The following is a 24424-nucleotide window of genomic DNA, read 5'->3' on the forward strand; positions in this document are numbered from 1 at the left end:
TTAACAAAATGGAAATGTCCATATGACATGCGATTGGCACATTATGAAGATGCTAGTATTGGATAAGAAGGAGAAAATACTTTCCTCTTAATAACTTAGCAGTCATTTTCATCTAGGCAGAACAAAGAAATCCATCAATCAGCATGGTTTGTTTTGGTTAGAATCATCAGATTTTAAGTTAGACCCCCTTGCTATGAAATACCAAAACCTATTGTGACTCCGATCATATTGTTTATATTGAAGATACCCATGTACTTCTCTGATTATGCCTCATTCTCTTCACCTGTAAATTGGAATTAAAACTGGCTGTTTTTAAGGCATATATGAATTAACACTTAAATTCATGCTTTGATCCACACCTAACATATACTAAGTACACAATATATTTAGCTGTTAGAATCCCCAGTGCCTCTTTAGATTGTAAATCCTTAAGAGTTTATATTGGGAGTTTCTGAACTGCTAACCACCTAAACCAGGATTTGTTAAATTAATTGATATTCAGGAACTTGTGAAATGCATACAAGATTTTACAATGGGCAAATAGCTCCATTTCATGATCAGTTTATATAATACTTAAATATATAAAAACATGTACTTAAAACACATGCACACGTATATTATGTAACCAAATAGGGTCATAAAAAATTCTCTGAACAGGCAGGTGAGATGAGGAGAGTGCCCAGAGAGCTTTCACGGAGCACTGGAGTGAAAGGCAGTCAGCCCTGCACCCACCCAGAGAATGAGCGTTTTGCATTTAGCATCCTCTGCTTTTCATTACCTCGCATCTTAGGGGAGGAAGAGGAAGAATGGCCAGGGTCCCTTTATAGCTAGCTTTTTACTCATGAAAAGCAGCACTCAGGAGCTTTTTATGAAGAAAGACTCAATGTTCTTTCCACCTAGTCTTTTGAGCCTCTTGGTTTTGGGAAGTGTTTTTCCTATAGCCTCACAAGCTTGTGAAATAGTGCCAGACAAATTGAGATTTGAATCCTTTCCCTGGCATTAGTCAGTTATGTTTTCTTCAACAAGACACATAATGAATTGAGTACTCCCCTCTGTAAATGAGGACAGTGATGTCCAGCTCGCAGGGTTGTAAGGATCAGAGGTAAGTGTATATGACACCTGGCACAACAGGCATTCAACGGAAGGTGATTATGATTATTATTAACATCACTGTTACTTTTATGTTTTGCTTACTGTCTTACAGTTCTTATATAGTCCAGAAGGAGGGAAAATAGGCCTGTAATTATGTTTTCTTTGTTTGAAAGCATTTATTGACTGGTAATTATGTGCTGGGTATCTGTTAGGCACTAATATTTCAGTGAACAAGATGAGTGTAACCACTACTCTCATGGGCGTTATTAGCTAGCAAACAGTTGGTATTGGATAATTAAGTGTGACAATTCTGCAGAGCACAAGTTCAACATGGGCAAAAGCATGAGGCAGGGAAAATTGGAGTAGAGTTGGTGAGGGCTGGAAATGAGAGGGCTGGCAGGGTAGGGGTGCAAGAAACTCCTGCTGGAGCTGATGGAGGGACGAGGAACATTCTATCTCTATGTTTCAACTGTGAGATGGGGAGAAGGAGAGCGCCCACTAAATAGGACTGTTCTGAGGATGAAATAGTGCTAGAGGCCTCCTGAGAGAGTTCTTGTAAAGATTAAATGAATACATGGGAAGCCCTTCAAACAGCGCATTGCACACGGAAGTGTTAAAGATATTAGCTGTGATGGTGAGGATGACGATGATGATGATGATAATGTACTCGAGGGGTAGGCTGTGGGAATGGAAGTCAGTATGTGCCCAGAGAGTGAAGGTCCTTCCATACTGCAGTAACGTTAGTAAAAGTTCTGTAAGGAAACTGGATATTTCAAGATGAATGAGCCTCTACCAAGGCGGGTAGTGGGGTGGAGAGGTAGAGGAAGGGCATTCAAGGCAAATGCCCGGAGTTCCGCACAGCTAGTCAGCACAGTCGGATGGAAATTTTGATGCAAACCACATATGTAATTCGAATTTGTTCTGTAGCCCCATTTTTTAAAAAAGTGAAAAGAAAAAAAGTAAAATCAATTTTAATAATATATTTCATTTAACCTATTATGTCAGAAATGCCAAAATGTTCACAGTTCAGTATGTTAATATAAGCACATTAAAGAGACGTTTTACATTCTTTTGTTCATAGTAAATCTTTGAAATCTAGCATATATTATACTTAGAGCACATTTCACTTTAGACTAGCCACATTTCAAGAGTTAAATGTGCATGTGGCTAATGGCTACCATATTGGGCAATTCAAGGCTAGACAGTCATTTACTACCTTTTCTTCCAGCCTAGTGAATTCATACCTTATCCTAGTTGGGTAGATAAGCAATGGGACAGCAGAGAGATGGAATGACTAAATTTACCTTTTACAAAGTTCACCTACTGCTGCAGCTGTATGGAGGATGAAGTGGGGGAAGTAGGTGACCAGAGCCCATAAACCAGACGGCTATCGTAGTGGTTGCCCAGGCGAGGACTTGGGAGCTGGAATAAGGTTGCAGCAACGCGGATGGAGAGGAGAATGAAGTCAAAGGATGGTAAGGAAGCCAAATGCACTGGGTTGGGTAACAGAGTGTACATGAGGCTGGGGAAGAAAGGGTGTGAGAAGGAGAGGTAGGTTTCTGAAGTTCATGCCTGAGTGTCTGGGTAGTGTTGGTCACTTAGTCAGAGAATGACAGGGGAATGACTTTTAACTGTACATTTTAACCATAAACAGAGGCAGTTATTTTTGTGCAAAAGCAAAGTCCTGCTATAGATTAGCACTCCTCAAAAACATTATTTGTCACAAAGTAAGAATGCATCTTAATCATCTCCTCAATCAAGTTTTAAACTCAGACTAAAATCTCTTTTATTAGGACATACTTCTTTTATTTCCCATTTAAGCCAATGGACATGTGGAGTCTTTAGTCATTAGTGAGTTGTTATATGGCACCATAGCATGAATTTTGTCTGGATTGCAATACCAACTCTGCCACTTACTATGTAACCTTGGACACTGATTAATTTCTATGTGTCTCAGTTTCCTCAAGTGTAACAAGGCATTAGTGATACTATTAAGCTCATAGGTTGGTAAAATGTTTGGAATGATTCCTAGCTTATAGTAAGCACAACATAAATGTCTGTTAAATAAACATGTTTTAGGCAACCTGACAGAATGTGGCCTCTTTGAAAATAGGGTGACTTGTATTTTCGTTGTCTAGAGCATTTACGTTTTATTTGCATATCCAGAGATTTAAAAAATGTTATTGCAAATTAATCCCAAATATTTTCATTAAAGTGATTGGTCAGAGAGTATCTGTTTTCATTTATTTTTATTTTTTTAAAGATTTTATTTATTTGTTTATTTGAGAGAGAGCATACACATGAGGGGCAGAAGAAAAGGGAGAGAGAGACTCCCAAGCCAACTCTGTGCTGAACGGGGAGCCAATCATAGGGCTCAAACCCATAACCCTGAGATCATGACCTAAGCCTAAATCAAGAGTCAGATGCTTAAGTTACTGAGCCACCCAGGCGTCCCAAGAATAAACCTGATTTTATTTTTTAATATTTTTTAAAGATTTTATTTATTTATCTGACAGAGAGAGATACAGCGAGAAAGGGAACACAAACAGGAGGAGTGGGAGAGGGAGAAGAGATTCGGGACTCGATCCCAGGACCCTGGGACCATGACCTGAGCCAAAGGCAGATGCTTAACGACTGAGCCACCCAGGCGCCCAAGAGAACCTGGTTTTACATCATATTTTTTTATCTCCTGAATATGGGCTATGGTCATAGCAAAAAACTTCTACTGACAGATAGCTCTTTAACATTTTATAAAACCTTTAGTAAAGAACAATGAAAAAAGTAAAAAAAAAAAAAAAAGAAGAAGAAGAAGAAAAGAAAGGGGCTTTTCCATTTTAAAATATTTTTTCATGTATTTTCCTTATTTCTTACTCTGGAATTGAAATGTTCATTTTTATCCTTAGTTCTTGGAAGAATACAAGATTTATAAAAGAAAGCCTGGCTTAATTTGTATTTTGTTCTGTTTTATTAAATACCCATTACGTTCTATATGAAATACCTCAAGACAATTAAACCAGGAATTTAAAAAAATCTAGGAACCACTTTAGGATATTGTGTTCTTAATTCTATATTATAATGGCATCTACTATGTGCCAGACTCCATATTAAATAGTTTATAAAAGTGCTGGAATATCACACTGTGCAGGTTGGAATGTAGTCTATTTTATTTGGGGTGAGTAAGTTAAGGAACAAAAGAACACCCACACAGTTGATAGAGGAGCTGGGGCTCTCAAGATGAATGTGCATTTCCTGTGGGGGTTGGACAGGGAGAGGATGGGTTTTCCAGATAGACAGAGCCTGTCATTATGAAGAAAGATAAAAACATGGCAAGCTCTCTGTGAGCTGTTAGCTGAGTGGGCTGTTGGGGGCAGGCTTGTAAGTAGTTATGGGACAATATAGTCAGTGCTGGATAGATGGAACATCCCATATTTTAGAAGGAAAGAGGTAAGGGATATTTAGACTCCTTGAGAAAACTATAGAAAGCCTCACATAGAAGGACATTCAATAACATAGAAGAATTTTTCAGTCTCTCATGCTTAAAGCCAACATTAGCTCTGAAGAAGTCAATGCATTGAATAGAGTCACATCACTTTTCTTTCCCATAGGGTATTAGGGAATAAATCCCTGAAGAAGCCATTCTCTTTGTTTTCCTATGAATTCTTTGATGTTGGAATTTTCTAGGTGAAGGAGTTCCCCACGTTTATTTTGTTTAGGAAACCATGTGCCTTTTGAGTGTCACAAATCGAGATAGTTCTTCCCCGTCCTTTCCCAAGTCTAAGAGAGGAAGAGCAGGGAGAAAGCCAAGGGCAAGCTGTTTCAGGTTACAGACTCAAACCACCCAACTGAGACAGATGACGTTACACAAGGAAGAATCATATTTCTATTATTTCTATTTGTGGGGATGAAAGGATGGAAGGAGAGAGCTAAAAGAAGGCCTCCTGATTTGCCGTTGGTTTATTTTGGAGACCTCAGATTCGCTTGTTCTAAGGCACCATCTTGACTCAGATCCATCACTGTATCTCTTCCCGTGTTCTCCTTGTACCTCATCAAGTCAGGAGAACCCTTCAGTGGTCTCATTTTCCAGAGAGCCTCCTTGTTGGGTGTGTAATTTTAATCAGGTCATAGAACCACCATCAGCAATGCCGTTTCCATCATAGGTAAACCAGGTAACCCACACAATGTGTGGAGACAGGGTGGTAGGCATCACCTTCATTTGGCTCACATAACTATTTATATCTCCCCTCGAAACAACTGGCCCTAGCAGGTAGTTCAAAATCTGTAAACACATATAACAAGTTATTTGTTTCTCAAATGAATTTACATCCAAATTTGAGAAGGGTTGCATTTTAGAGTAAATAGATAAATGATTTTTGAACATAGTTCTATTAGTGAACTCCACCACAAAATGATATTATTATTCATTCATCTTTAAATTAAATGCAGCAAGGGTAGCAGCAAGCCCATTGGACCAGAAGCCAAGAATCCTGGGTTCTCTGGGTGATCCTGAGTAAGTCATTTGACCTCATCTGTGTAATGAGAGGATGAGCTTGCTGTTTCCTAAGCTTACCTTCAGTTCTGCCATTATGTAAGTAAAATATCTAGATATCAAGTAACTTGGGTGGTTGCCAATTTTTCATGCTGTAAATCCAGTAGGATTATTATAAATATGAGGTGTCTCAAATCAAGAAAAAGAAATCAGTGCTATCATTTTAGATCTGCTAATTTAGTAACCTAATTTATAAACCTAACCAATTATTAATGATGACTTTAGGGTTTTTGTAGGATTATGGTAATAAGTTAAATGAAATTCTGCTAACTTAGGATCTTAAATTTTTATATAAACATTTTTGGCATATCTTCTCTGCTTTATGATCTATCATTGACAACTTAATCCAATTATAACAAGAAATAGTTGGCTGCTTAAAATATGCATTTAAGAACCTAAATCAGGGTCTTGGCACCAAAAATTAAGTATGTGAGGAATCAAGTACTAATATGAAGTTCTAAATATAGAAATTTGTTCACTAATAAGGTCTAGAGCTTGAAAATTAGGCCAGCATTGTGCTTTACAAGCTAAATAACCACAGTTAAAACTAAAATTGGGAACTTTGGACAAACATTTAGATGTTGCTGCTTTGAAGTTCAGAAAAGTAATATGAATAACTGCAAACGAATGTCACATTGATTTTATTTGGATTAATTACCAATGTTTTAGTGTGCTTTTCTTTTTATATATACAGTACTTTGAGTAATAGTCTCTGAGTGGTTATTGAATTCTCTTGCTTAGTTTGTAAGTATAGAAAAGTTTTTTTTTTTAATTAGCCATATATTTTGTTATTTTTATAAAGAAAAACAATTTCTGGCAAGTATTTAGGTTAATAAGTGGTAATATTTCTTAGTAAAATTTTATCTGTAGAGACCATAAAAATTGTATATACAGAGAACAAGTTATTTGCTTTCAGAAAAGGAGAGGTATTTAGAATTTTATTCTAAGCTGCAAATTTTCATGATTGAAAAATACAAGAATTAAATTGTTTACACCAAAAATCTTCAACCAATAGAGTAAATTATAGTTGGAATTGAATCAGAAATATCTGTATATAATCAGGGCTCTGTTACTTTCTAGTTATTTATTTTTAAGTGCATTTAATTTCTCTGAGCATGTTTTCCATCTGCAAAATGGCTAAATGTTTATGCAATTATTTAGAATATTAGTAAAGTCATATGTGCAAGGGCCTAACAAAATCCTGGCATATAGAGATGCTCAACAGAGTGTATCTTCTGATTAGGACTCTACTATTCACCAATAACAATAGATCCCCAATAGTAATTTCTTACAGTAATACCCAAGAACCCTGATTGATGTTGCATATTGAAAATACATTTGTAATTTGGTTTGATCTATGCCATCTCCCCAAGTCCTTGGCTTAAAAGCTTAACCCTTGGGCCTCACTTTTACTATATCAACTTCGGCCCTAGCATTGTTTCGCTGAGCTTAACAGGACCCTCTTGAGAGAAAACTGGACATTTCTGTCCAGTTAATAGGAATTATAGTTTGCAAACAAGTTAGTGATGGTGTTGTTTGGGGGATGTTAGCTGCCAAATACCATTTAAGATATACTTTTCATTTGCTCTGAAAAAGCCACATTGCTTTGAAAGCCCTTCCAGATTTCTTTAAATGAAATCCAGAATATGTTAAATTAGAACCATTCCTTAAAGATACTGATTACACACTGATCTTTTAGCAAAGAACGCAAATTAAGCCAATTTTGAGATTTGTAAAGAAAGCATAATTATTTCAAATAATTAATAACAAAAGAAATCACCTAAATGTACCTTTGCTTATCAACTAGATAGATGGGTTTAAATACTTAACTTCATTTCAGAATTGCGTGTGGATGGTGTATGGCCAGAAAGCGACCAGCTACCTCGCATGGCTCGCAGTCCTACTCAGAACAACGGGGCAGGGTACTCTCCACTTTGGAATTTGCTTTCCATTGAGTCGGACAAGCTACAGCCTGGTGACCCTGGAGCATGGGGCAAGGCCCATTTATTTACTCAGGATTTTGCCCGGGGGGCTGGACTATTGAATGAGTGATATGGTTTTTGAGACAGAGTGGAAGGTACAGGCCGATCCATTTTATCAATATGTTCATGATTCTGTTTGTGCTTCTGTGCTTTGTTATTTTAGGTGTTAGTTATTAGGACCCAAAACATGTGCATATTTTGATCGTTGTGTTCTTTCACAAGGGCAGACTTGAACACCATGTGCTTTCATTAAATGAGAGAAAGTTTCTTCTTACGTGGGATTCGTTCTTTCCTATCTATTAAGTGAGATGGACTGCTTTTCAGGGTCACAGGTGTTTGGTGCCCTTATTTTCCTTTTCTATTCTGGTAGATATTTGAAAAACCTTAAAATTCCATTACAGAATGAGAACTTGCTTTTGACAAATCATTTCCTTACGTTTGCTTTTGGATAGCGTAGCATTCTAAATCTGGCTCTAGTTCTCAGTCATTGACATAAAACTGGGAAAAGGGTTGTTTTTGAATCTGCCCTTCTGATAGAAGCATGTCTGCGTAGGTCTCGGTACCTGTCTCCAAATATAACTTTGCATCAGGTAAGCTCAAAACTAAATATGCATTTTCAGCCAAGTACTGAAGTTTGGGTTTTGAAAAGACCCAATAGAGATCTTGATGACTTAAGGGTGTTTTTTCATAGTAGTTAATATGACTCTCATTTCATAGAGAATAGGAAAAAGGATTCTCTGGTGTTTTTTTTTGTGTGTGTGTGTGTTTTTAAGTTAAATGAGTTAGTAGAGGCCACAAAAAGTGAGCCCCAGTGCTTGTGAGGGTCATAATTCCTAAGGGTGCAATTTTCGATTCTGATTAAGAACAATGGCCTAAAAATAAATTAGAACAATCCCTAAAATGTTACATATGAAAAATATTTTAAATCTTTATGAGCTCTTTTTACATCGAGAACACAATGCATAATTGTACAATTATATTTGAGGAAGGGGATTAAGCAATTTTCTAAAATTTATTTTATTCCTTTGTGACCTGAAAGAATTCCCTTAATATGATTTAATTTTGATTTTGGCAGTTAAACTTTCTCTATAATGAAAAGGCAGTGGCTGTTCGTAGAAGAGAGTAAGTGTTACAAGGGATCTAACCTTTGGAAGTTTTTGAGTCTAAACATTAATGTAATAAAAGACTACAGTCCAAAAGGGAGGCTCTCTAAATGTGATACTATGGTCCTTAAGTATATAAATGACTTTCCTATTCAATATTTACTTCTGCCCTGCTCCTACATATATCATGCAAATATATATTTACTTTTAAGAATATATGCTTGGGAACTTTTACTTTGGTTAGTTAAAAATATACGTTAAGTAAGTTGCCTGTATTCATAAAATTATATTAGCACTGTCAGAATTAACCTGCTGTGTATTCATTAAATAGTCTATACTTCTACGAAGACTGGATTTGCTACTTGCATCACTAAAAATCCAGGTCAGAAGAAAAACAAAATAAAATAGTGCCCTCCCTTAAATTATACAAACAGAAACCCCTATGCTTTCAAGCTGAGTGACTTTTCCCCATTAAGGTCAAGCCTAGTTTGTAGAAGAAATGCTCCATTATAATTTTAAGGTGTTGTTTCATAAAGAAAATAATTTTATTCACTCGATATCCACAAGATGCAACACGATATTCTGTTTTAAAACCTTCTAAAAATATCTCCACCAATCTCAAAATCAGTTACTGAAGCTTGTCCAGTTGGTCACAGGTTAGCTGTCTTGTGTGCAATGTGGCTGGACGACATTCTTATTCTCACTTATAAGGTGAGATAGAACATCCAGTTCTTTCTAAGGACTTTTTTCTTTCAGTGGCTTTAAATATGGGGGTAGAAAGTTGGAAGAGGTAAGAGCATGGGTGTGTTTAGATCTATTTGTTAAGTTAACCATCTTCATTAGAATCTTAAAATCTGTTACAGCTAAGTGTGTGTGAGATTGTATGATTTTTTACACAAATCTATTTCCTTCTGAACAAAATCTCGCAGATGCGCAGAATGCATTGAAAACTGTCCCATCCTCCTCTTTCCTTTTTTTCATATACTCTTTCTTTTCCTCTACCCATAAACGACCCAATTTATGAGCATGCAAGCTGATATGCTCCTTTCTGGTTTTTATTCTTCTTTAGAAAAGGTAGATCACAAATGCATTAGCATAGACAAACTGCTGTAATCAGTAAAGTCTGAAGCTGACACACTTATAGAGTCCTGCTTGCCAAAAATAGGATTTCATTTGTACTGTTATTTTTTCCCCTGAACCAGTTTTGCCAATGCTATAGAAAATGCCAACTTCGGGCATGCGGGATTGGGGAACACAACGTTTCAGTAGGTGGCGCTTCAACACAACCCACCTGCTCTAGGGCGTGCATGTGTACTCAACTTTCTCATACCTGCGGTGCACGGAAGAGGCTTGGCCCAGTTCGCTAACAGTGCAGCTAGATTGTTGTCTCCACTAATAACTACCCCAAATGCAGCTGAGACATCTGGACAGCAGAACTGTTAACACAATCCTTGGTCATTATTTGAATGCACACACATTCATGCATACTTATACCAGCTCTACTTCCAAAATTAAAAATCAGAGAAAATCGATCTTAACATTTCAATGGTAGTTCAGGAATTTCAGCTTCATTTTTATTTTTTGATTGAGTGATTGGTTTGTATCGTATTTGCATAGATGCATGTCATTTTTTTCCCCTTAAAACACAATGTTGTAATATTTTTGCAGCATTTATTTTTAGTGAAAAAAACAGACATTTCTTTTTTCAAATCATTTTACTATTTAAATAAGTGAAAGACTATATGAAAAAGCCAACAGCTCTTTTTTTTTCTTTAATTCAGTAAAAGGAACCATCTGCAGCAGTGTTCCCTAACATGTGTATAAATTGACATAAAACAGGATGATTAAGTGGACGATAAGCCACATGTCATTGACAAACAGGAATAGAGATGCCTGGAGTGAAATGTACTAAAAGGGGCTTCACTGCGCACCAAGGAAGTTCCCTATGGTCCATTGACCTAAAGATACCTGCAAACTTCATTCCAAGAGAAGACAAGGAAAGAAAACAGGCTACTTTAGCAACAACTAGCCCCTTGTCTCTTTAAAAAAAATGAGTGACAACTATTCAATTTTTCCCCCGATTTGTTGCCCAACATTCAGAGTTCAGAATACCATTACAGATATTTTAGGTTTTGTGTAATTTACTAATGTTTTCTTAAAATCTTCTAAATATACATTAAATAGATCTTCCATTTGAAAATATGGTGATTTTAGGAAAATACCCCCTGCTTCTTTTTTTGTAAACTCTTTGCCTTTCAATCTGCTGCTTTCATATAAAGTGAATTAAAATATACATTTTAGGATATTGGATAGGATAGCAAGCAAATATAAAATAACTTGCACAATTGTTATTTAATATATCATAGTGATATAAAAACTAAATTTATATATAAAGTAATAACATTTATAATTGATGTGAGATAAACTAATTAAATGAATGAAATAAAAGAATAAAAATAAAATTTTTGTTTCTCCTAGATCATCGTTGTTTGTTCTGTAATTCATAGGAATGTAAAAAAAATTAACAGAAAGGACACAATTTGGGTTCTATCATATTAAAAAAAACTTTCAGAGAATGAAACATAGTAACATAAAGCATAGTAATATAATGAGTTAAAAGAATCACTGATTCAAATATTGAACATGACTTTTACCTCTTTGAAAAGGCCAAGAGAACAAAAAAATAGCATCACCTGTCTTCTTTCTTTTTTGTATATTTCTTGATAAAATGATTACTGATTTAAAAGAAATCAACTCAGATTCAATTTTGAAAATCCCTCCTTCCTCAAAATCACAGCTATGATGTAAGTTTCAGATTCTCTTCTTAAGAAACATCTCTGCCTTATGTGCGTCTATTGGACTTCAATACTCATTCTCTATTTCTGTATATTTTTAACATAGCATCCTGGAAGAAAGAGAAGAAGAGAGGCCCTCTAAAATTTCACATCTTTGCTATTAGAATATATTGACATCCCTTGCTTCGTTGATTTTTTATTACAGTCCTGAGGTTAAAAAAAAAAAAAGAAGAAGAAGAAGAAGAGGAAGATTGCCAGTGGGTCAGCTCAGCTCTTTTTCTATGTCTCCAAGGGAAGATTTCTGGCATTTCCTCTTTGCTTTCAGTTTTGTGGATTTTTTTTTTTTTTTTTCTGTTCCATCTTTTTTCTTCCATAGAAGTAAGGTGAAAAATAAACTTGAAGGTTTAGTATTTTTTTTTTCCTTTTCCGAAGGTTTCATGTCACAAAATGCCAACATAAAGGATAGCCTTGCACCGAGTCCCCTTTGCAAGTCCGCCTCCACGGCAGCCTTGGCATCTGTCAGAGAGGAACGCTCCAATCTGGGCTCCCCACTGCGCTGAGATGTGGCTGCCTCCCCCAGCACAGGGCCACACCGCTCCGGAGCCAAAACACGGGACCATCTGATGCGAGTCTGGCCTAATGAAAGTCCAGCATGGGGCTAAATGAGTTTCCACCACTGCTGGGTGAGGGGCTAATGATAAAACAGCTCCCTGGGCTCACTGCTGCTGTTGGTATCTTTGTCGGGGCATATGGCAGTTGGCTGCATGCCTTACTTATGTGATTTCCTATCGGATTTATCCTGAGAACGTGTGTTGTATTCTTGCTTTCTCTCTTCCTCTCGCTGTCTCGCTTTGGCCTCTTTCCTGGCCCTTCTGTACTCTGATGTCTCAGTGGGATTGCTGGGTCATATACAGTTTCTTTCCGAAGCGTATGTGAAACTTTTTGTTGTTGTTGTTGTTGTTTTAACTGTGGAGAGAAAAGCAGAAAAATGGAAGAGAGAAGGATATTGACTGTCACACCCAGTGGGTGGTTCTGTTTCCTTTGGAGCATAATAGCTAAAGGCATAAATTTCACAGAACCAGAGGAACAATCAGCTTGAAACTTGTTGAATACAGGGATGCTAATTAAAAACTTCTTTATGGTGTGTTCTTCCCCCCTCCACACCCCATCCACCTCACCGCTTATGCAACCTCCTGTGCAAGCATTTAGGGTTTTATGAGATATGGTAAATGTGTGGCTTCGGAATTTTTTTTCATTAAAAAAAGTTTTTAAGTCAATTTAATGTCAGGTTACAGTCAAATACTAAACAAAATAATAGTTACTTTCTTTTATTGGTTATCTTTATTCTTTTTTTTTTTTTAAGATTTTATTTATTTGACAGAGAGAGAGACAGCTAGAGAGGAACACAAGCAGGGAGAGTGGGAGAGGGAGAAGCAGGCTTCCCGCAGAGCAGGGAGCCTGATGCAGGGCTCGATCCCAGGACCCTGGAATCATGACCTGAGCCGAAGGCAGGCGCTTAACGACTGAGCCACCCAGGCGCCCCTGGTTATCTTTATTCTTAAAACATCTGAAGAAGAGGACAAATTTGGAGATTCTAATTTATGGGTGTACTGTATAGATAAGTTTTGATGTCCTGGATATACTTTAGTTTGATACATGTAGATTTGCCTCACAATTTGGATGGTTATGAGAAAATGCCTACAATAAAAATAAAGCAACCATCCAAATCCTAAAAATGTTACAAAAATGTATATTTTACCCTTTCCACATTTATAAGCTCATGAAACATAAATACTTTGATGCCAATTCTTGTATTTTAATATTGCCTGCATATAATGGTAGCTGAATTTGATTTGTTCCAATCTGTGATTTGGTCTTAGATCCTTTCTAACTGTTGTTATTAAATTACATGGAGGCTTAATATAATGGTATATTTTATCCTTTACATAAGAAAGGAGCACATCTAGGAGCAACAAGGTGAGGCAGAAGCTCCTACAGCTTAGATAATTTCATATTTAAAGTCCAGTTTTTGATTCTCTTAACCAAAGTATCTCTTTTTTTTGTTTGTCTGTTTTGTGGTTTTCGTCACTGTCATTCAACTTCCATTTCTGCCAGAAAACTAGGACTTAAATACAGAATATGTGAAATTTGCATAGCTTCAAGGAATAGCCCATTCTCATCTAAATATAAGTGATCCTTTCATAAACTTGTGCCGAGAAATTCTAAATGAAATCTTTTCCAAAATCACATGCTTCTCACTGAATGAACCCGTGTGTGTTAGGAGGTTCCACATGGGCTCCAGGTGATCCCCCCGGCGGGCCACGCGGTCAGTGACACCATCTAAATGAGATTGTTTTCTTGTAAATGGCATGGTGCAGAAATACCATCACGTTCCACATGCTGTATGCCCCATTTTAATTTATTCCCATGACAAAAACTCCATTAATATAATTTTGGAACAAAGTGAAAATGATAGGAATTTTCTGTGTCACTGAAAAACTAAGCCGAATTCTTCTTAAGGAAATACCGCTTTAAAAACTCAAGAATATTCAGTGTCTGATTTGCAAAATTTCTTCTTGGTGCAAACATTATTCACCAAGTATTTTCAAGTCTTCTGGATTAAAATAAATTATAAAATTTCCCTATATTTTTAGACAGTACTTTGTAGGCTGTCCAGAGTGTTATAAAATGTACATTGTTTTCTTGTTTTCCTTTCCTAAATTTATTAGACTTTTTCATATGCGTATTCTTTTTGAGGCTTGCCATTAGCCAAACAAAGCTGCATCTCTCATTTAGCAGTTATAGTTATATATTCCTATATGGCTCCTTACCTCCAGATAACTGTGAGATATTATGGAAGAGTAAGAAGAATAGTGGACTGGGGCGCCTGGGTGCCTCAGTCAGCTCAGGTCTTGATCTCAGGGTTGTGAGTTCAAGCTCTGCATTGGGCTACATGCCCTGGCGGGGGGAGGGGGGGCGGGGAGGAGTCTACTTAAAAAATAATAAAATAAATGAATAAGTAAATAAAAATTTTAAAAATAGTGGACTAAAAGCCAAGAAACCTGAATCATCGTCGTCATAATTCTTCCACCTCATAGGAACATGGCCATTTCTATTTAAAAATTATAACAGCCCTTAATTTACCCAATCATGTGCCTGACACTTTATTCCTCCATGATCTGATTTAATCATCACAGCCGCCGTGTGAGGTGCGTATCACCATCCTCATTTTAACTCTGCGCTGAGGTTTAGAGAATTATAGACCCAGGGACACCCAGGAAGGCGGACAGCAGAGTTTCAAACTTCCACGCTGCAAACCTCGAGATCTTCAAAAGGGATTCTCATGCCACCCTCAAACATGTTTATTCACTCCGAGTCACAATTCGGGGCTAGAAAAGTTTGGGGTTTGGCCTGGAACATTTCCGGTTTTTCTCTCAGCTATAAAATTCTGAGCCTGCTGTGGTTTGCAGTTACTACCTTCTCAGCATCACCAAGTGCGCGAGGCTGTCATTGTGTGGAAGGGCCATCCAAGTCACAGGATGGACCCACACAGCCTTAAGAGAAAGTATAAGGGAGAGGCGGGCAACCACAACCAAGGGACTGACATCGTTGATGGTATAATCATTAGTATTAAAACGTCAAGAATATTTGGGATCTTTTTAGCTATGGATGCTTTTTAAGTTATCCACGATTTAATGAATTAGTCTGTCTGAAAAAAAAAAAAAAGACAATCTAGAAGAAAAGAAAAGATCTTAGGTTTTGTAGTTTATACCAGCTTCTCTTGGTTAGACCATTTACCTCTAAAATATTAGCTTAAAAAATGAAAAATGCTTCTATAGTTACAGATCAAATCAGTAGATTTAAAAGGAACCATGGATTTTCTTTTAGTAAAAGCCTGTTTTTATATCCCCTGACTAAATACTCAGTTTCTTAAAACAAGTTTGTGGTAAAACTGCTGGACAAAAAAATTACAAAGCCCTATTTGTAGTTAATCTTTTTTCCTCTTACTAAGATACTTCTTGATAGTTTTTGAAAATGTACTTTATTAGAGGCTTGACATGTCTTTAGTGTGTTTTTGCCATTAATATGGAGAATTGAAATGTGGATTTATATTTTCTTAAATTGGAAGAAGAAACAACCCAAAAAGTTCACACTTGGCTAATCTCTCATTCATTATATAGGTATATATATGCACACACACATATATGTACATCATACACATGCATATAGTTTATGTGTGTCTGTGTGCACATACATAGAAACTTGGCCAGGTCTTACCTGATATGAATTCATTTGGCAACAAAATTACTTGATGCAAAAATATTTTTTAGTCTTAATTTATTCAGTTTGGGGTGATTATTCAGACTTCTTCTTTAGGTATATTAATGCACTAATAACAGAATATTGTCTCTGAAAGAGCTCTCTGAAAGTGTTTCATAATTTACTATGCAATATCTCCCTATATTACCCTTGTAAAATATGAAAAATAAGTCAGAATTCCAAAACACACCCAGCACCAAGAATTACAGATAAGGGACTGTGGATCTAGATTTATTAAGCCTTAAAAACGTACCTACTGGGCGCCTGGGTGGTTCAGTTGGTTAAGCGACTGCCTTCGGCTCAGGTCATGATCCTGGAGTCCCTGGATCGAGTCCCGCATCGGGCTCCCTGCTCAGCAGGGAGTCTGCTTCTCCCTCTGACCCTCCCCCCTCTCATGTGCTTGCTCTCTCTCAAATAAATAAATAAAATCTTTAAAAAAAAAAAGACAATGTACCTACTAACACCCAACACAATGTATATTTATTTAACAAAATAAATATAAAAATAGCTTGACTAAGTCTTTTATATGCATGCCATATTTATAATATGCATTATATATTGATAATTGCAAGTAGTAATAGCATAATGTATAAAAATATATAACTTAAGAGTTTGGATTATTTTCATTTTGATCTTTCAGAATCAGAAGAGATAATTTTACCCTAAAGCAATCGTATATTCTGCAATATTTATTGCATAACTAATAAATAAAATTACTCATACGTATACATATAGACATATACAACTCTGTGTGTGTGTGTATGTGTGTGTGTATAAAATATTTCAACTCCCAACTGGTTCAAGTTTTGCTCAATCCAATGATGATGTTTCTCCTCAGCCATAACTTTTTGAGACTCCTAATCTGCATGAAAAATGCATTATGTGGCTTGAAAATCATGGACATTTCTCAAAGGAAAGAAATTATTGATGGAACAGAGAATACACAAATATATGTTGTCTCATTCTATATAGAGGGAAAGAAATATGAAAAAACATATTATTTTATGCCATGCATTTGCTGTAGGAATAAAAACATATTTTGCTCATGGAAAATGTGTAGGTGCTCTTTCCTATAAGCACACTTTTAGTTGTCAGCTATATAAAAATACTTTAATGTCCCAGGTGTGAATTTGGAGCTATTACTTTTGGGTCAGTAGAACTGAGTGATATCAATAAATCATATTGAAGTGATTTTAGAGTAGCTACATGGCCTGCCTCTCAGAGGATACACAACTTCTCTTACTTGTTCATCATACCAAGGCAAGTGAGAACACGTGGAGACATGGATGGCAAGTCAAGTTTCAGAACTACAGACTTTAAAAAAAGAAGTTTGGGAACACACCTCGTTTATTTAGAGTTGTATCCAAAGATTATACCATAGAACTCTATATTTTGGATACAGGTGTATATAATAATGCCTACAGATAGCATTTTTTCTCTTATTTTAAACTATCTTCTTGAAATACAAGTTTGCTTCTGCCTAGACAAGTTGAGACAGTCTCAATATTTGACAGATTGCAACGTACTAATTGCTGGTTATACATTTTCTTTCTATTAAGAATCTTTAGGAAAAAATATTTTTCTATATAAGGTAAATGCTTTTCTTTTATTCACAATAGAGTATGCAGAAAGTCTTTTGAGGACCTCCTTTTAAATTCTTTTTTGCATATCATGATTTCTCATTTTAAAAATTTCACAGATTACTTTATGTATAGGACACGACGTTTTGCTTTTAGCCAAGAATTTTAAGACTCTTTACAAACATTAACAATTGCTGTATGCCTGATGACAGTCTTCACATCACTCTAGGGCATGGAAATATTATATATGCTCTTCCTGAGTGTAGTGATTTGGTCATTTATGCTTATTAATTGGTGATAGTTCAGGGTATAAAAACTCAAGACTTCATTACATCCCATTCGAAAAGCCATCAGCTCTCCTCTTTGTAGTTGAAATAGTAGACTCGTACGCATTAGGCTTTATAGTCGCAAGTGGAATATAAACGTATTTTAGTGGTGCTATAATCACAGACCATGTGAGCAGGAGTGAAGTCCCTCTCTAAACCAGGTTAACACAGCCACATTACACCTCCACCAATCAAACCTGAAACTCCAACATAGTTCCCAGAGGGGTCGTGAATGAACTCTACTTGGCATGAATGAGACCTCTCCTTGGCAAGATGCGGGTATAACCTCAAAACCTTTGACACGAATACAGGGCAATTAGCATTTATACAGTGTTTTACAATCATCAGTTTATACATAAAACATCCTTACAAGCTAGATATTATAGTTCCATTTCACAGCTGTGAAAACCAAGAAAGCCGTTTACTCTTTACTTGAAGAGGTGGCAATAATCTTGGTTCCTAGTCCTCTTGATGCTGATATTGATTGCAAAGCTGAGCTGAAGTGCTAAGTTTAGGGAATGGCTTCTAGAATCTAATGATAAAGAAACTAGCCACAAAATACGGGACAATGTAAGTTCTAAGAATTTAGATTCTTCCCTATTTCTATAGCTTTGCATTACTTAATTTATTCAGTTCTCTAGTGGAGGGACCACAGAGAATCAGCTTTGTGGATCCCATTTTCCTTCTGTTTTTCTCTTATTGTTGCCATTTATTCTTCCCCATTTTTTCAACAGATTAACTTCACTCTTGTCATTTTTTATACACAAAAAGAAAAATTTAATACATAAATGTGAAAAGATTTTGGAGGCAAACACCAAAATTGAAGTCATTTCCCTATTCAAATTGTAGTTTATTCTACTAACTTCATGCTGGAGAAACTAACTTGGTTGTCCAGTTTTAAAACACTGATTTTATTTTTCTCTGTTACATGCTTTAAAATTGCTCAGACTAACTGAGCTAATGTATAAGACAGAATCTGCATCAGATTGTGGGGTGAAACCACATCAAATCAACTATGTTTTGGAGGGCAGAGGTATGGAAATACCCTACATGTATAAGTCTTGGACTAGGGAATAAAACACACTTTCTCATGTTTATTTCTCAAAGCTGTTTGACAAGTTTTGTCCAAATATTAAAGTGGCAATGTGATCTGGGTCCTCAGTGACTCCAGGCCATGGACAGCTCCTGATTCAAAACGTGAGACATTAGACCTTTGACTATGCTCAGAAGGTTGTTTCCTGTTATATTAATTAAAATGAATTTGGAGTTATTTATACACCATGCCAAATGTGATCATAAACTGTTTAGAATAAGCAGCCACCAATGAGGAAATACTGAAGGTTGTTATTAGGAATTTGAGAACTATGTCATATCAGAAGTAGAGTTCTGATAGGTTGAATGTTGCAGATTCCTTCAAGGCATTTTACATTGTTTTACTCATACGTTAAAAAAAAAAAAAATTAAGTCCCAAGTTATCTGTAAGGTGCATTTCCACAAATCAGATTTTCTTAACCTGAAAGAAGTTTGTTTTGACTTTATATCCACTCACATTTTTTTTTTATTTTTTTTATTTTTTTTAAAGATTTTATTTATTTATTTGAGAGAGAGAATGAGACAGAGAGCACGAGAGGGAAGAGGATCAGAGGGAGAAGCAGACCCCCCGCCGAGCAGGGAGCCCGATGTGGGACTCGATCCTGGGACTCCAGGATCATGACCTGAGCTGAAGGCAGTCGCTTAACCAACTGAGCCACCCAGGTGCCCCATATCCACTCACATTTTAACTGAGAGGCTGCTAATTTTGCATGACCCATGGATTCTCTTTATCATTTCAATAAAGAAATAAATCCTCTGAAAGAGTATCTTTAAAAGAAATTGGAAATGAAAGCTTTTATAATTTGGAGATCTTATGATGTAAAGAACTTTTCCATGATGAGAAAATATTTGTCCTGCAAAGAATATTTGTCTTAAAATGTTGCTTTAATTTCACATGGAGTACATTAATATTTATGACATTTCAATTTCTGTGCAGTTAAACAAAATGTTAAGCATGGACTTTGCATATAATTATACAGCACCTTTCATAGAACCACCCACATTTCCACACATGGATCTTGCTTGTCTCTGGCTTCTTTTCTAGTCCGGCTTTCAGCCCACCCTTGCTTGAAAATTCACTCAAGTAATAAAAAGAGCAACTATTTGGGGCTACTTCTTATGTGCCAGACACTATAGTAAGTTTATCACATATATCATTGTGTTGATTGTCACAACTCAAAGAAGGAGGAATTACTATGTCCATTTTAGGGAGTTGGGGTACAGAGAGATTAATTCCCTGGCTTATGATCATGTTTGGAAAGTGGTAGATCCAGTTTGATACCAAGTTAGACTGACACTAAAACCCGTGTTTTAACCACTGCATTATCCTTAGATCAATCCATCCTTGTAAAATGTAATTTTGAAGAGAACAGAGAAGGGGTTAAGTTGAGGAAACAATGCTTATCCCCATGTTTTAGGATAAATTATTTAACCTACTAGATTCTTAAGTCATTTTCTAAAAAATGGAAGTAATCTCAACAGTTTCTGAATCCTCACAAATCATTTAGGAGTGTGCCTGGAATCTATTATGTCAATAATTCTCAAATTTGAAGATCCACTCATTTATTCAACAAACATATACTGAACACCTAACTGGTGATCTGATACAGGCGTGTGTCAGATGTACGTGACCAGACCAATGAGTCTTGCATTCTGGAATGGAACTAATAATAAAAAAGTAACCCAAGTATCATCAAGATAATTTCAAACTGAGAAGTTCAAGGAAAAAAATAGAGTGAGGTGATAGAAAACAATCTGTACAGATGCTGTTTTGATACAGGTGAGAATAAGCTTCTATCATCAGGAGTTGTGAAGGTAAATAACCCTGAATAGAAAATATAAATTTTATATTTTATATTCATGCTAATTTGGCACTCTGTATTTACTTCAAGAGCAAAATGATGTTTTGAATTACTGTTAAAATTACTGAAAGTCCTCCGCAAATATTGGAACACAATCGATGACCCAGGAAGCTTAGTGCTGCTTATCCTGTGGCTTCATCTATTCCTCCTTATTCTGTCAGAGGGTAAAGCATTTGAGAAGGGATTAGTGAATATCCAGTTATTGGTAGGGGTATACCCTCCACTCTGTGAAGATCTTTCTAGAGAGTTTTAACAGAATGAGAATGGGTTTAATCATTTACTTATAAGTTGTTCACAACTAAAGCTAATCAATTCTTAAATAAACACAATATTCTGTACTCCAAAGCAGTTGGGACATATCTGTAAGATTCCTCTCTTCCTCTTGAAATATTTCTGCGTGTGTACATGTATGTATTGGTCTTTAAAATTTGGCAAAAAATAAGCAGTGTTTTAAAATATAACATATAAGTCCATATAAGATATATATCAGAGAGTGAGGGACCATTTCTCATCAGCGTTTTGGGATCAACACACATAAAGTTCCTTTCATAGTTAAATGGCTCATATGATGATGACTTTCACATGAGTATAAGGTTGGCATCTATGCCATTTAAATTTTTAAAAATTAAAAATAAAATCATTGTGGAGCTGGAAATGTTTTCATCCTTTGAATTCATTAGCTTGGATATATGAGTTAATTTCCAGAGTTGTAACACATTTTTCATGTATTAATCTTGGGACTGTTGATTGTCTATTTTCCTCCAAGAAAAGCTGCATGGACATTTGCCTCTCTCCCAGATCGTCATCATTGATTCCATTTAGCCTCTGACTGTGATTACTTGCAGCTGGGGTCCATTTGCAACAACATTTTTACATGGTGTACAAGATTAGAGCAAACAAACTACTTTGACTACAGTATTCTCCAATTACATTAATTTCATCCACTGATGTCTTTATTTCCTTCCTTTCCAATTTAGCTGTGTAATGTGAAAATTAGCCCTATTTTTGTGCCTATTATGATGTTCTTAATCCTCTTTCTTCCCACATGATGTTAGTTGCATAAGAGGACTTCACAAACAAACTCTTATAATGGGAACGAATGGATTTTCCTTCTTATGGAAGAATCCCAAAGCGAAGACTACAGTTAACTTTCTAAGCTGTGATTTGGAGGGGATATGTTCTTAACATCTATAAAGAAAACGTATAGCAGTAATACAATCTAAATCACCTAAACCTACAAGATTTCCATGTCACAGAGCAGAATCACAGATCTGATAAAATGGAGAAAGCTGTCCAAGGAATCATGGCTTGAGTATAGCAAAGTCTGTCTGAAGAATTAAAATAGAAAATACAAACATTCAAGAGATAGAAAGACATAATGAGAAAGAATAGGTAAAGGGAATATTTAAAGAGGAGTATAGGAAACAAACAAAAAATCACGTTGCATGTTCTGTCAAGTTGTAGAGAATCGAGGTAGTGCAGTCTGTCCCCCATACAATGATATATGAAGGGGACAGGAAGTCCTCCTGAGATATAGTGTTCCCTTGGATGAAGAAATACAAGAAAATACCACATCAGACAAATAATGGGCAAAATATAATTAAAATGAGACTTGTATTTTAAGATTCAAGAAATAAATATTGAAGACATGTGTTAAGATACTTAATGGATGTTGACAGTAGTTAAATGGCTGTATGATATAAAAGAACATTATATAAGCATGTTGTGTGAGGTCTCATCACAAGGCAAAAATATTTTTATTTCATTTTGTATCTATATGAGATGATGGGTATCAGCTAAACTTCTTGTGTTAATCATTTCACAGTACAGATCTTCTTTGACTCACCATGGGGTTACGTCTTAACCAACCCACTGTAAGTTGAAAATATAGTAAGTCAAAAATGTATTTCTTACATCTAATCTACTAAACACCATAGCTCAGCCTAGCCTACATCAAATATGCTGTGAATTGTGTAAGACTGATGAATCACAGACCTATACCTTTGAAACAAATAATACATTATATGTTAATAAAAATTTTTTAAAGTATTATGCTGTATATCTTAAATTTATGCATTTCTATATATCAATTATACCTCAAAAAAACTGGAAAAAATAGCTGTATGATATAAGATTTATGTGCTCAAGAAAAGAAAATTAAAAATAAATATTTTTGGAGCTAAAAAAAGATAGTATAGCACCATTATCATTTATACATATATACATATGTATACATATTTTGTATATATAATATATATACATATTTATATATAATAAAAAGATACTTAGTATAGCACCTATTATCACTTATACATATATGCATATATATACATTTTATGTAACATATATACATATTTTATATATATATACATATATACACATATTTTTTAATTGGGTAAATACCGTTCAGTCAGAATTCAAATATTTTGCTGGTCTTGCATGAAGTACCTCTCACATGACTTCCTAGGTTTCTTGAGTCTAAAATAATATTTTAAAGCAAGATTGTCATAGGGTAATTAGAAGAACTATATAAATATGCCAGCTCCATGTTAATATGTTTAATTATATATTATATAATGGCGAAGTCTCTACTACTCGTAATAATCAGGATATACACAAATACGCCCGGCTTAAAATCACCCTCGGGTCATTACAGTCATCTAAAAGCATCAGTTATATTCTAGTTGCAACTAGCAAATCAACTTATCATTGTTGTTGTTATTGAAACTCACCATTAACATTTTAATACATGGAGAAAGCCCCGTGACAAGGAAGAAGCCCTTGAATTTGGGTTCTTGAGTCTGGGGATCTGCCTTTGCTCTACCCAATGAAAAACAAAGATTTGGGTCTCAACTGGTCCTCTATAAAGCAAAAGGTATCAACTGTATTCCAGCAGTTGGGGTTTCCTCCCATTTTGTCTCTATGTACCTAATAATATAATTGTTAACAGAATAAAATAGGATTATCTTAAAGGAAAGTAATTTCTTCTTTAACTTCTTCTCTTTATCCTTGTATTTCCCTTTGCTTCTGATTGGATTCTAAATTCCTTTGAGATTTTATATTTGAGGCTTTATAAATAATAACTATAAAGAAATACATATCGGGCGCCTGGGTGGCTCAGATGGTTAAGCGTCTGCCTTCGGTTCAGGTCATGATCCCAGGGTCCTGGGATCGAGTCCCGCATCGGGCTCTCTGCTCCTTGGGAGCCTGCTTCTCCCTCTGCCCCTCTCTCTCTCTCTCTCTCTCTGTCTCTCAGGAATAAATAAAAAAATAAAATCTTAAAAAAAAAAAAAGAAATATATATCTCTACAATCTGTATGCTTCAATTTCTTCCACAATTTATAAATTGTTTCTAACAAGTCTTACATTATGACTATGGAGAAACTTGTAACATTTTTAATGGTATTTAAAAAAGTAAATATTTAAAAATGAGAATATGTAACTTGTAGGAAAAGAGTAACAGTTAATACATAAAAGTGATCCTCTTCTGACTTTCTTGTTAAGGTGATGTCTTTTTACTTTATCATTTTTTATCCACAGAAGAATAAAAAAAGACTATATCAGCTTTAAGGTCCTGTAAAAACTTGCCCAACTTCCTTGCTCCAAGTCTGAAACCAGATGTGATAGTTCTTAAGACATCCTTTCCAAAGCTCTCAAACGATGATTGAAACTTCTGTTTTTTAATGAGCTTTGGCATCCTGATATCATAAATTAAAAGAACAGTAA

The sequence above is a fragment of the Mirounga leonina genome, unplaced genomic scaffold (genome assembly GCF_011800145.1).
Source record: "Mirounga leonina isolate KUSES-001 unplaced genomic scaffold, KU_Mleo_1.0 Mir_366, whole genome shotgun sequence".
Classification (NCBI taxonomy): domain Eukaryota; kingdom Metazoa; phylum Chordata; class Mammalia; order Carnivora; family Phocidae; genus Mirounga; species Mirounga leonina.